At 40.8% G+C, this 12,369-nt stretch overlaps 1 protein-coding gene across 3 annotated transcripts in view; it reads right to left on the bottom strand.

Moving 5' to 3' along the window:
* Positions 1-12,369, bottom strand: part of COBL (cordon-bleu WH2 repeat protein) — a 238,094-nt gene that overhangs the window by 211,697 nt on the left and 14,028 nt on the right. The window contains exon 1 of one of the 3 annotated variants that reach the window (XM_054990872.1): positions 2,025-2,092. The exons of the other annotated variants lie outside the window; for them this stretch is intronic. The gene's annotated coding sequence lies outside the window, so the exon portion shown is untranslated. Of the gene's footprint in view, positions 1-2,024; positions 2,093-12,369 lie in introns of those variants that run through there. 3 annotated transcript variants of the gene reach the window in all.

Below are 12,369 nucleotides of genomic sequence, written 5' to 3'. Positions count from 1 at the left end.
TAAAGCAACACCAGCCAAAGTAACAGTCCCTCTAGCAAAGGAAGGTCTTTGAAACTGTCCAGGAGGCTTTCAAAGGCAGGGCTGCTCTCAGCTCCCGAGGAAGGGAGTTTCACAATCGGGGTGGGCTGGCTAAGATGGCCCTCGCCTACATTTCAGTAAGTCAAACTGGCTCCCGAAGGAAGGCTCAAGAATTAGGTCAAGTATTAAGAATGACTAGCCCAAGGCCACCCTGTAGTTTCCATGGAAGAATGGTGACTCAGGGCCAAGCTACACATGACGAATGACACTTGAACGGCAAGTGTATTTCTCCCTGTTCACTTGCCCTCCACTCAATCCACTTGCCGTTCAAGTGTCATTCATCACTTGTAGCTTGGCCCACAGACTTGGATCTCCCAGATTCTACTACAGCAACTTTCCTTACTAATGCATGGTAATAGTAACTGTGCAGAATGAACTACAAGCTGCGACTGAAAAAACTTATAGAAAGTGCAGATTTCCTCTCAAAGTTATGTCGAGAAAACCTTTGGCCAAAAACAATCTACCATACAGTAGCAGTGTAACTATAGAATGAAGTCTGGTACGTAAGAGCCTAATAGCTTTGAGAATGCATGAAAGACCTCAATTTAAAGAACTGAACTAAAAAAAACCTATCATCAGAAGACCTGCCAAACCAACTGGACAACACTGAATTAATACAACTTTTTAAAAAAACCAAGAGCCAAAAAAATAATGGAAACAGGAAATATGTAGCCACACAAATGTAATTTTATATGTAACACCTTAGACTCTCAGGATAGAACTGACATTATGAGGGAAACACTTTCTTGTAACATTCATACAGATTCTGAGGGAACATTTTCAAGGGATAAGCAACAAGAGTGGTCACTAAACCGCCTGTCCCTATTCAAATAGTAAAGAGTCCAATAGCACCTTTAAGACTAACCAACTTTATTGTACCATAAGCTTTTGAGAGCCACAGCTCTCTTCGTCATGCATCTGAGTTGTGATAAGAAAGGGTCTCGCCGAGTCACCCCACTTAACACATTCTGATGCCCTCCTTCCGTGATCAAATTCCCACCCTGAGATCAAGGAGCAATCAATCAGCACTGATATGTTTATAATTTGTCTCTGGGAACATGCATTTTCGTATCTAAATTCATCAACCCAGCTCTGGGGAGATTCATTAGCAAACTGCCCCGTTCTGAAGCACCAGGAGAAAATATGTATTTCTTTTATCACACCCCGGCAGCACCGATCAAAGGTAATCATTCCCTGGAGATGACCTTTACAATGGTTGTTGTGGGTTTTCCGGGCTGTATTGCCGTGGTCTTGGCATTGTAGTTCCTGACGTTTCGCCAGCAGCTGTGGCTGGCATCTTCAGAGATGTAGCACCAAAAGACAGAGATCTCTCAGTGTCACCCACAACAACCATCGTTCTCCGGCCGTGAAAGCCTTCGACAATACATCGACCTTTACAATCTTTGCTCCAACGGCTGAGGGGGCTCCCCAGCCTCAGGACATATTTTGCCCTAGAAAAATCCTGGCTTTGCCCCATTCAAATTGTACACACTCACCCAGCATAGTACCCTCAAAGTCTCTCTCTCTCTCTCTCTCTGAGCCCCCTTCCCTGGCCAGAATGCAAGACATTTGAAGCTTTCTTCCTCCGTGCACAACTCTACTCTTCTGGATAGGTAAATATACTTCCCCCTCCCAATTTCTGGCAGCTTCCTAGGACTCGTACATGTGTGCGTATGTGCGTGTGTGTACCAACCATTTTTGTGTGCACGTTGGTTTTCCCTCTTTAAATAAAAATACTCCTTTATTTAAGCACCAAGTCTCGTCTGCTACCTTAGGGAAAGGACCTCGTAAATATTGGTGGAGTTATCCCTCAGTTACCCCTCTCACATAGCCCTCTTCCTTGCCGCTAAATCCCCCTACTCGCAAGAGACCAATTCCGATAACAGTTGAGCTCCCTAACCACCCCCAATGTCAGTTTGGAATTGGGCTCAGAAAAACAAAACTACCTTTCAATGAAGACCCACAGATAGCAGATTTCTTATTCCAAGCTCAGAAAGTCCATGGTCCTCCCAAGGATAGTATCCGGACTGCCAGAGTCTTTCTCAAAGACGCTGGCAAGCTCATAGAAATAACCTCTGATGTTTTAAGGGCATGTACTTGTGGTTCTATTTATTCAAGTCTGAACGCTGCGATTGAAAATACCAGCATTTGTTCCTCCATGGGTTATCTAATACTTGTGGCAACACCCATGTCCTGCAGGAGTGATCTGAAATAGGTATAGTATTAGTATTATAGTTAACTATAATTTTAGATATAGCTACGGAAGCCAGAGGTGGTTTCAGTTGAACGGCTGGGCAACACAGCAGTCTTACTATACCCACACACAGGAAAAATAATCTAGAAAGGATACAAATGTTTAAATGTTTGTAGGTAGCACTCCAAGTACTTTTGCAACATAAAGCATATCCCAAGATACCTGCTCTCTATGGAATAATGGTTTATCTAAACACTATTCAGTGAAGAACTTTCTTTGGCAACTCATTGTCTATAAAATAAACCACTCAATAGAAAACAATTTTTCATAAACATATGAAGCTGCCTTATGCTGAATCAGGCCTCTGTCCCATCAAGGACCATATTGTCTAATCAGACTGACCACAAATCTCCAGAGTCTCGGGTAGGGGTCTTACACATCACTTACTACCTGATCAGCCAGCCAGACTCCCACTAGAAAGCTAGAACCTATCTATTCAATGAGACAAGACCTAATCCTCTATGAACAAGGTGGGAGGAGATGAAGGGTCAGACAGAGATTGAATGTCTGGAGGGAATGTCTTGAATTCTAGACAAGAGCCTTGTCCGACAATGGACAACACCCAAGCCTCCTGACTTGTAGACTTCCAGGCCCGAAGAGGAAGTGATAGACTGCTTAAGGAAACAAGAGGGGGTTTGACATAAAAAACCATTTGTTCGGACCTGATTAATCCTTAGGGGAACAAGAACTGTCCTTTGACTGTGTTCTGAAATACCTCCTGCATGGTTGAGCGAAGGTAGAAGACGAAGACTGTTCAGAGCCTCTGGAAGCTGAATGCATCGGTTGGGAATTGAACCAATGGTATCTAATATATGGAGGATACAGCCAAGGAGGATATCTGTGCCTGGACGGGTTTGGATAGAGAGCTGTGATATCAAGGAATCTAGCTGTCACTTTATCACCTTTGATCTTTAGGTTTCATAGCTGCATTATCTTCTGGAACTATGGTAGGAACCTATGAGGATTTTGCTTTACGTATCAATTCTGAGTGACCCGGCATTTAAGCGTCTTCCTCATGGAAGAAACAGTGAGGGAGCGGGTACATACTCAGAGAGCCTTCATATCCATAGGCATAGTAATGATGGTAAGGAGAACCATACGGAGAGTAACAGAACCAGTTGATGAGCCAGTTCCAGTTGGTTGTTAATATTGTCAGACGGAATAGAGGAATTCCTGTGGTTTTCAGATGTATGTAGAGGGAATGGCAGTAATGACTTCAGGAATTTCACCCTCGGAGAGAGACGGAACCGATGAGGAAAGTCATCTTGGTATTGAAGATGGAGTTCTCAGCCAGGCTCGAAGGAACAGAGGTAGCTGGGCCCAAAGAAGAGGATTACTTTCTCTTATGCCCCTCCGACATAGATGGCTTTTAAATATCTTTGCACTTGAGTGTTGCCTTTTTTGTAGGCTGCTTTGACTGGCACCAATGAAGGCGCAGCCAGAACCGACTGGTCTTTGGAAGCCAAGTCAGGTGCCAAAGAGGCAGGTGGAACCATGGAGACCCATTCAGGGTCCACGGTTCTTTATCTGGAGCTGTCTGATCTGAGTCAGTAGAGCCCTTCATGGCTGACTCCCAAAGTGCTGCTTTCAGTATGACGCTCTTTCATGATGTGCTTTCGATGTGAACTGTTCGCCGACTGAGCACTATGAACTGTTTGCCAAATGCGCACTACAAGATATTGTGGACTTTGCCTAAGAAGAAAACAGGGTCATACTTACCCATAATGTTGTTCACCGAGGTCTTCTGTGCAGGCACACGTGGGAATTTTAAGCTACAGAACCTACCGATTGGCAGGCCTGCGCATGTGCAGTCTCATGTGGGATTCCACAGAAGACTGAAAATTTCTCATGCCCATTGGACTGGGTTATCTTTGTCCCGCAACAGGAGCATTTCTTGAACAGGGTGTTTGACACCATGGAACCAAAGGCCCTGCCCCTGACTTGAATGGAAAGAGAGAAGAAGTCCTTCTTCAGTGGCCCCAAAAGAAGAATGGAGGGAGGGAGTCGCTCAGCCTGCCTTTTATAGCCATGCCTGGGTGAAAACACACAAAAAGACTAGGCGAGTGTCTCACAAAAATACTAGGCAAGTGTCTCACAAAAAGACTAGGCAAGTGTAGTACAGCAGTTCGCACTGTTTTCTCTCTCTTTCATAGTGATATAGTCAATCATTCATTTCGTGGTTTTAAAGCAGTGACATCAAAGGTTTGATAACATAAATATTCCACCTATTTCAGATTTACCCACAATTTCTGTTTCCTCCCCACAATAGCTTCAACATTTCCGGACGTTCTATATCACTATACATGTTAACTTGGAAGTAAGCACAACTGAGCTGACACGGGCTGTAAGTTTTTTGGCTACCGTGAGAGCTTTGAATCACAGCTGTTACTAAAGGGCAGAACTACACATGGTGGACTATTCTTTCAGCAAATATTTTATCTAGATCATAGTCAAAGAGCAACTACATGCTAAGAATGCTGAAGACCCTCCAGCCGTGCAACAGACATCCAAAGAGGATTATTTCCCAGCAGACATTTGTGAGCCTGCTATTAACAATCTGTAGGCTAATTTTGCATCTGCTCTTCCTCTCAAGTTACCAGCATGTCCCTCATCCAGAAACACAGCTCTGAATGGACAGTAATCATGCAAGAGTCTGTTTATTTAGAATGTGTCGATATATTTAGATGCAGCGAAAGTCTAGCAAAAGTGATATAACTAATTCATCAATGGATTCTGAGTAAATAAAGCACACTGGTAGAAAATAAGTTTTCTTCAACTGATAATTTCAAGATTGGACTCAATATATTTATCTGTTAGAAACAGTGTGTCTCATCTGATATGAGCAAATGCAGTGGTAGTTTCTTTAATAACGGACAGTTCAAAAAAATATGCAAGATCTACCAAGATAGTCATAGGGATTTGTTGTTATATTTTACCATAATTCAGTCTAATAGTAAAGCATCTTTCCTCTATTAAAAGGCAGCCCAGGACTTGTTACATTATTATATTTAATAGTAAACTTGAAAATAATTTTTCCTTCTTTTAGATGATTCTCAATTGGATATGAAAACTCAAGGAGACTTTGGCTAATTCCGCACACGTTGGATAATACACTTTCAATGCACTTTATCAATCGTTTGAGGTGGATTATTTGTTCCGCACACAAAAAAATCCATTCCAAATGATCTATAAAGAGGATTGGAAGTGCATTATCCAACATGTGCGGAATCACTCTTCTATGTGTAGCATATCTTCTAGAAAAGAAGGTTTTCCACATCGTGTTTTTTCTAGTTTGGCTTCTTAATTGCATCAGTTTTCTTCCCTCCCTTACACATAGTATCATTTGCGGCCCCCTTTTTCAAGTTTTCTCCGTGTTTTTTCAGACCACTGCAAAAAAAGGAAAAATTCAAAGCAAAATTGGGAGAGCAACAACTGGCAAACAGTACCGCATGTAAAGGACCCCAATGCAGTACCCTAATGCAGTTAAGAAGCCAAGCTGGAGCAAAAGCTGCAGTCATCAAACTGGCATCTTGTGTGCAAAAGGATGCTGCATTAGTTAACAAGGTCCGCAAGCACAAATGATCCATATCAGATTAGGTCTACGGACACCTAATCAGAGGACTGGCTCCAATTCCACCTCTGGGGCTAAGTTGAGAAGCACCCTGCTACAAACAAGCAGTATTGTCAGATCTGACAGCAATGAATATCTGCTTAGCAGAGCACATGTTCAGATCCACATTGCAGCAACAGACACACACACCAGCCTGCGCATAGCTAAGGATCTATGGACTGAGACCTTAATCCATACAGCAACAACTATTTTATCCAAACAATGTTACCTTGTAAAGTTTGACTACGCTGATGTTAGACATTCAGAGATAACTAATATTCCAACACTCCAAATGCCATACTAGCTATAAGGGCAACAAGCTTCACAGCAAAAATCTCAAATACCATGTAGCTTGCTAGTTCATTTATTTCACTGCTGCTCCAGGCAAAACTAATGGCCAAGTGGCCCTGATCTCTGGTTGCTTAAATCCAGATACTGGAGCCATGAACGGACAAGACAGATCTTCCTACAAACCTGAAAAATGCCCCAGGTTTGCAGAAAAATCTGAAATCTAAAACATATATTGGGGGGAGGGGTGTCAAATAAATTCAAACTGATAAAAGGAGCACCTGTAGCTTTAAGAATCAGATACCCTCAGTGGCTGTTACTAGGCAAACATAACAGCGTGTCAGGCTTAGTTTCTGGCAGTAAAAGGCAGGGGGAAGGGGCAGTGCTCTTTGGGCCTTTGAAGGAAGACTCATTGGGGCCAGGCCCACAAGCAACCGCCAGACCAGACAACTTGATGCCACATGACTTGCATGACCCACCCAGCCCCGGCTGCTTGCTCTCCCCGCTCCCAATAAGCCAGTATAGTGTAGTAATCAGAGTTTCAGGGTAGGGTGTAGGAGACCCAGGTGCGAATCATCACTCTGCTGTGGAAGCTCACTGGGTGACTTTGATCCTAGCTTAACTACCTCTCAGAGTTGTTGTGAGGATTATATGGAGGCAGGGAGAATGACATAAGCTGTTTTGGGTCCCTGCTGTGGAGAAAGGCAGTATATAAGTTGTCCTGAAGGGCAGTATATAAATCGAATGTTGTTATTAAATGAAGTAAATAAATATAGATGAAGATGGGGGACAGATAAAATGTAAGTTGTTTAATGGGTTCGAAGAGGACATAGGGAAAGGTGAGCATACGGGGGCTGCCAGGAGGAGGGAAAGAGGAAATAGCATCGGGAAGGGATACAGAGAAAAATGAAGTATCCTCCATAAGTACTTGCAGATTCACCGCCATGCAACTGGGCCACAGGGGTGGAAGAAGGAAAGGTGAAAACAAGGAGGCAGACAAAAGGCGGGTGGGAAGGAGAAAAGAAAGCAGGAAAAGGGGGAGAGGCTGGGGGACAGGGAAGGGCAAGAGGACATGGTAGGGGAGGGGAAAGCAAGATGCCTCCTGCAAGACCTTGCAGGTCCCCCACTTGTAATTCATGTAATTGCTGTTGACAAAGTATATGATTTTTTTTTAAATCAACATTGCAAATGCTGATATACCTGTTTTACCACAACCATAAAATTTCTGTAGAAAGTCCTCCAACTTCCAACTTTTCCATCCTCTTAACACTGTCTGTAAATGAAGTATTTAATTTTGTGGTACACAAAATACTATTTTGGATTATTTAAAATGAAGAAAGAAAATTTAAATAAAGTCATTAAAGTGCAATTTAGTATACTACACAGAGAAGAGATTTCACATACACACAAAACCACTCCCCAGCTAATGTGGTTTCATCTTTAAACCATTTGTGGAGAAAGAAATTCAATCCAGGAAATCCCCAGCTGCTGAGTGAAGTTGCTTGTGATCATTTGTTTTAATATGAATAATACTTATTAAATATTTATAGCCATTCAAGTTCTGCAGCACACATCCAGCCAGGTGCTAAACTGAGCCCAAGAAGTCTGTTTGAAATCTGAGCTTCTACACATTTTTCCCAAACAATTTTATTTGATACGCATGATAAAAGCAAACTCTGACAACATTGTAGTGTATTGGTGGGTTCTATTTCAAGAAAAGAAAGTTCTTTTTGTTGCAGTGGTGTCAAGACTTTCTATCTTCAGGGAACCCTTTCCACATAACTTCATCTACAGAGGATCACCTTCAAATCTTATACCTGTATACCAACATGTTACCAGACATCTGACAACCCTGAAGGAGAAAAAAAAAGTGGGGTAAACAGGGTTTTCGAATCCCCAACTGGATTTTTTTTAATTCAATTTTATTAAAGTTTTAAAGTTAAATTTTTAAAAAAAATTAAAAAGGAAAGAAAAAAATAAAAATAGCATACAAAAAAAGAAAAAGCTTCTATAGATTTAGATAGGAATAGAAACCAATTTTCTATTTGAAAAGGTCTCACAATATTCCATATTATATGCCAACTCCAAAGTTACCATAAGTAACCACTTTTCCTTTCCATCCATACATTCCTTCCCTCTCCCTAATCTTCAAAAGCACAGATCATTCGTTCATTTCTTTCTGTTTCTTGCAAAGTCCATAGGGGGTTTCTAAATGATCAAATAATTATCAAATGTCTTTTTTCCCTGATTAAAGATGTCGATTTGGCCATCTTGGCATAGTTAATCTTTTTTTTCCCCTCAATCTTCTACAGTAGGTAATGTTTTAACTTTCCATTTGGGGAAGTATAACAGTCTTGTTGCTGTTATCATATACAAAAATAGTATGCCATGCGTAGCTCCCAGTTGTTTATCCATTAGTCCCAGCAAAAAGACCTCCAGCTTCATTTGAATATTAGTCTTTAAAATCTTCTGAATAAGTGAATGTATTTGTATTCAATTTTTTTTGCTTTGTTACATGTCCACCACATATGATAAAATATCCCCTCCTATTGTTCACAGTTCCTGGATTTTTTTTTCAAAGTTCCCCAAAAGAAAAACTTGAAATTTGAGGTAGTCGTAAAAACTCCTGTGTAATATTTTCTCTTTTGGAAATAGCAGAATACTTTTTAAGAGATGTTTTTATTCACTCAGAACATGCAATATGAAGATTTTTTGGTTAAAGAATTCCAAGTGAAGGGAGCTCTCCTCCCCCATACATCTTCACTTCCCCCTCCTTCCCTCCCTCTTGCAGTCCACCCCCATGCTTTCTCCCTCTTTCGTACTTTCTTCTCTCCAGTCCTCATCTCCCTTGTTTTGCTCCATATTTCTGTTCTCTCTCTGATCCAAGTTCCTTTCCCTACCACCCCAATCTTCCTCCTTGTCTTTCCTGCCTGTCCACTCCTCCTTCCTGTACCCAACTCCACTCAAGTTTCAAAATGAAACTGCAGCAGCCATGATGAATTACTCAGGGACATCCACAGACATCAAACTGAGAGCTCTCATGAAGCAATCTCACAAGATCTTGGCATTTAAAAGTGTTTTGGTCTTAATTTTACCCCTTTTTAAATTTAAATTCCCTCGTTATTATAATAAGTTATCTTTTATCTCTATATGCAAGCTTCATTTAGAATTCTGATTCTGTTTCTATCACCTTGTACTTTTGCTTTTCATCTACAGCAATTTTAAGAGTTTCACTGGTCATCTATTGAGATTTTTGGCTAGAAGAACAGCCTTTGCACATTCTTCCTTTAGAATATCTCTGGTTTCATCACAGTTCTTCCGGTTCATGTTCAGTTGAACTTTAGTAATGGAAATCTGTTCTTTACATGGGCCGTTTCCACACGGCTCCCCGCTGCTCGTAACAACCCGGAAGATCGCGCAAAGAACGCGGAAGATCGCGTTTTCTCGTGCAAGAAAACGTGATCTTCCGCATTTTTTGCGTGATCTTCTGGGTTGTTACGAGCAGCGGGGAGCCGTGTGGAAACGGCCCTGGTCTTTAAAATCTTCTGGAATGTTATTTAAATTATATTTTGGCACTTTGATTGTTTTAGTGTTCCTCTTCAGCTTCCATCAAATTTTTGATATTAATAATTCGTGTTCTGTACCAAAGTCAACTCCTAGTTTTGTTGTAGCACAGCTTCTCCATCTTCTGCTTCCAATTATGTAATCTATTTGATTTCTGTATTGGCCATCCAGTGCCGTTCACATATACAATCCACTGTTCAGTTGCCTGAAGCATGTGTTTGCAATGATCAAACTGTTGGTTTTACAAAATTCTGTAAATTGCTCTTCTGCTTCATTTCCTACTTCTAGTCCAGATTTTCTGACAATATTTGATTCTGTTTCCTACTTATGCATTCCAGTCACCTATGATTGTCAGCAAATCTTGTTTAGGTGTATGATCAATTTCTTCTTGGACACTTGCATAAAAGCTTTCAATTTCTTCCTCTTCAGTATCTGTTAGTTGTGGTATAAACCTGAATGATGGTTATGTTGATAGGCTTTCCATGAAGTCTGATTGATATTATTCAGTCAGACTTTGCATTATAGCCCCTGATTGCTTGTGCTGTCCTGACTTACTATAAGAGAAACACAGTTTTGTCTGTCATTTCTGAAGGGGAAAAAAACTGTAATTTTCTATCTGAAAAATGTTCTAAACCAGTCCACTTTAGTTCATTCACACCTAGTATAACTAGGTTTAAAAGTTCCATTACTCTTTTTACAGTTTCGCACTTACCTTAATTCATACTTCTCAAAATCCATGTTCCCATTATATATGTTATACAGCTTTTGACTTCTCTTTTGCATCTATTCAGATCAGCAAGTGAGTGTCCTTTCAGCTTTAATACAGTTGCATTGTTAAGAACAGCACTGCTCGTACTTGTCACTGCCCTTCCCTAGTACCTAACTGAGTGCCTTCCAACCTGGGATCCTGTTGTCCAGCACTATTTTTTTCATTTTCAGTTGTCTCTTCATAGGGTTTTCGAGATATGATGTAATGATTTCAAGTAAATGTGTGCACGTGTCTTTAAATGCTTGGTGCGATATAGGTGAAGAGTGGGGTTGAAAGAGAGGGATGAGTGAGTGATATGACTGGTTGATGACTGAGAGTGTGGGTGGAGTGAACATTCAGTCAGGGAAAGAGAGGCTAGCTGTGTGCTGCCTGAGCAGGTTTAAGCATTTCTGTGAAAAATATTCAGTCAGGAGAAAGCAGGCAAGCTGTGTGCAGCCTGAGTAATTTTAAGCAATTCTGAGAGGAATACTGAGTGAGGAAAGGAGAGGCAAGCTGTGTGCTGCCTGAGCTTGTGTTTCTGAGATAAATATAACCTGTGTGGAAGCCTGAACTGTGTGTTTGTGAAAGGACATTCAGTCAGGGAAAGCAGGCAAACTGTGTGTGAAGCCTTAGAAAAGAGCTGTGTGACCAGGTTTAAGAAAGTAACTTTAAGAATTGAGAACTACTCTTTGAAACCATCAAGTTTTAGAAATAACATGAAACCGATACACTTCTTAAAACAAATAAACGTTTACTTTGTTTTTTTATATCCCAAAGTATCTGTCATTCCTAGATCTACCCAAGAGAAAGAAAGGGTTGTCTATGAAAGATCCTTCCACTACTGCTGCTGCCGCCCAGCAACTACCTCTCAAGGATTCCTTGGCCCCATCTTCATGGGAACTGTCAATTATCTTCTGCTGATGTGATTGTTGATTCCTCAAGGGAGTGGATGCAAGGAGTTCAGACTCTTGACAGAGGCTAAACTGACAGTATTGCTCTCAGTTTCACTAACACACACTCAACTACAATGGCTTTAAATCATGGTCAAGTAGCCAAATTCTCAGTAAATAAATATCTGAAATTTCTGGTTATCAGAATTCACTGTGTGTGCCTGTAAAAACCAATTCAAACACAAGTGTTGCAAATGGCTTCTTATAGATTCCAATTATTCAAATATTCTGAATGTTCGCACAAGATGCAACAGTAAATGAAAATGCACGGTGACAAGAATAGCTTGGAACGGATGACAAATGGAATGGAATGATATGGACGCATCCCAAATGATGTAAAGAAAGCTTCAGTTTATCACAGTGTTTAGGTAGATAAAATTTTCACCATTCTTCACCAACAAATGGAAAACAAACATACCAGGGAGAAAGGTACCAACATGGCCTTTTTTCTGCTTCAAGAATAGCTTTACATATGGAGCATTCAAAAATTAAATTCCACACCTGCAATATGAAGCTGCACAGTCCATTCAATCACCTCATTCTGCTACACACTCAACCTACCAAGAAACATATATGGAATATCAATATCAATCATATATGGAATATCAATATTTTGCATTTGTTTATATTCCTTGACTATATTTTTAAAATGCTCAAACCAATTATATACAACCATACTAACTGCTGACACTTTACTAAGTATCCAACTTAAATACCTCCCAATTCAGCGTATTCAACCTCTGCCTGACTTTAAGTCTTATCTGTTTGCTTTCAGTATAAATCCATGGGAGCTACCAGATGGCAGAGTTAGAAAGAAAGAAAAAGAGAGAGAGAGAGAGAGAGAGAGAGAGAGAGAGAGAGAGAGAGAGAGAGAGAG

This window comes from Eublepharis macularius, chromosome 11 (assembly GCF_028583425.1).
Source record: "Eublepharis macularius isolate TG4126 chromosome 11, MPM_Emac_v1.0, whole genome shotgun sequence".
Lineage (NCBI taxonomy): Eukaryota > Metazoa > Chordata > Lepidosauria > Squamata > Eublepharidae > Eublepharis > Eublepharis macularius.
The sequence above is the reverse complement of the archived record's forward strand: the minus strand, read 5'-3'. Positions and strand labels throughout refer to the sequence as shown.